Below are 2,555 nucleotides of genomic sequence, written 5' to 3'. Positions count from 1 at the left end.
CGAGACTTAGTTTCTTTACTGCCGTTCCATTTACTGCCGTTCTATTTATTGCCGTTCCTTTTATTGCTGTTCCATTTCTGAAGTTGCTGTTTCATTCTGTTTTATTGCTGTTCCTTTCGCTTGCGTTTATTGAAGTGGCATGAGAGGAGGTTCAAGACTGTTGTGAGATACAGCAGACGCTATAATGCTCCCAGATCATGATCCATACTCCTTCATCAGTTTCTAGGGGGATAGGTTACTAATTCCATACCCTCGATCGACGAAGTTGCTGCGTGTGTGATTTCTTTATGCAAAAGTAATTTAGCATTAGCATCCGTTTACTCTTGTATTCTTTAGATCTATACTACGAAGCATTATCCTGACAAATAGCCTCAAATTAAGATGTCCTTTACAATAACAAAACGCTCCTGGATTGACTTGTAATGTGAGATAACTAGAGGTGAAAAAGACCCTTGTTACAGCTCCACACAAGGTCAAGGAAGAATATGGATTATGTTTGAAAATGTTTAGATCAGGGTTAAAAAAAGACATCTCAAGCACTGCATGGAAGGATAAGTCTTTACGTAGGCATGGATGCTTGACGAGAGCGGATGATGAGCTCTTGTGGGTAGATGGGAGGGTCCAAAATACAAGCATGGAAATTTTTTTGGAGGGGGGTCATAGAAGCTACAACAACGTGGTAGTCATATTGGGCATTTTTGTGCATCCAAAAGGCCCATATTTGAGTGACACATGTCACCTATAGCAAGCTGACATGTAGCATAGGTGACGTAATCCCGATGGATATAGCCAGGAAGAATTAAAGAAGTGCACAAGGGATGCACCAGGCAAGAGACGTCAGGTAAACTTGGTGGATGACTTAGCCAAGCGACGTTTTTATTGGCTCTTAGTAGAACTGGGAGGAACTTGCAAGACAACTAAGCTCGTAAGGCCCAACCTGACTATTTTTAAAGGGTGTAACTAAGGAAGGCGTTGGGAGGAAAAGAGCTGGGACATGGAGAACAGGTAGTTTGGCAGTAGAAGCTAATGAGGAGAAAGCAAGGAGGACCCTTCTTACAACTAATCCCACCAAAGAAAAGTCTAGAAGTTTAATAAAGAGGGTGAAAAGGGAATGCGTCGAGATAGAAGGGATACAGGCTAAGCCCTAACCCTTGGTCATTTCATGTAGAAATAGACCAGGGGAAAGACAAAGTGACAAAGGGGCACAAATAAAGAGCATCGAGATTGGGAGCTCCGAGGCTTAGTGCTAGGACATGACCCTTTGGTCGTTTCACATTAAAACAAGACGAAGGGCACAAAGCAATATAAAGGAAAACAATCTCGCGAAGGGATTAAATGAGCTTAGCACCCAAAGGATTGGGAAATGGTTGCACAGACTTGGTCTTATGACAAAAAATAGGTAAAGTGTAAGAAGAAAAGGTGCTAAAGGTTTAAAGTGGCAGAATTGGCAGCGTTTGTTTAACAAAATTTGGAAGCGAAATTTACCAATGGCATGTTAAAAGGGTTTTGAGCCTATAGTAAAGTGCCTTGGGGCACATGCATGGGAAAGGTGATTCAACAACTATTTTTGACACCACATTGGGCCAGCGATAAAGTGAAAGTTCAATGGAACATTTTGTAGTTAAAGCCAAAGACAACATAACGCTAAATGCAAGGACAAGTTGGCAGTAAGAGTTAGAAACTCTGGTAAATCTGGAGGCTTGCTAAAAATAGAAAAGCACCACTAAAACATGTAACTCACCATAATTGAGGAAAACAACAATATAACTTAGAATTTCTTGAACATGTGAGGAGTAAAAGAAGACTTGAAGAGACAAATTAGAAGACTAAATAGAACAATACAAAGGAAAAAATAAGAAATCCATGCAAAGATCAAAGAATAAGTTAACTAAAGCTCCAATCCAAAAATATCAGTCAAGAATTCTTTAAAAGTAGAATTCAAGCAATGAAGTGTAGAGGAGTGTGTGGATGAGAGTTGTTGGTGAAAAATGACATATAATTGTTAGGGTATGCATCAAAGGTGAATCAAAGAGAAATCTTGGTGTGTCAAAGGTGTTTGATAAGACAAAGAATGAATTGTTGTTGATGTTGTTGGTGCACAAAGTTTGGTGATTTTTTGAGTGATTAGAAATTTCTGAAAGATGATGGTGTTTTATCAGTAATCGAGGATTGGTTAAGGTGTTTGTATAATTTCTTTGGTGGGTAGTTGTAGTGAGCATATTTATTTGTTTATGACATAAGTGGACTATTGGTTCTAGCTTGAAAATGGATGAAATATGGATCAACAAGGTTGGCAAGTTGTAGCTTGCAGATTAGGGGTAGCAACTCCTTCTGGTGGGTGCTAGTAAATGTTCAGGGGCAAGAGTCCCTTCCAGTGAGTGTTGGTAAATGAGCAGGGACAACAGTCCCTTTCAATATAGACTAATAAATGAGTAGGGGCAAGAACCCCTTTTAGAAGATACTGCTAAATGAGTAGGGGCATCAATCCATTTTAGTGAAGATTGATAAACAAGCAAGGATAGAAGTTCCTTTCATTAGTATCTTGTGGGGAAATG

The sequence above is a fragment of the Pinus tabuliformis genome, chromosome 1_2 (assembly GCF_031772625.1).
Source record: "Pinus tabuliformis cultivar Carrire ecotype Pingquan chromosome 1_2, CPIR1, whole genome shotgun sequence".
Classification (NCBI taxonomy): Eukaryota; Viridiplantae; Streptophyta; class Pinopsida; order Pinales; family Pinaceae; genus Pinus; species Pinus tabuliformis.
This window is presented reverse-complemented; position numbering follows the sequence as displayed.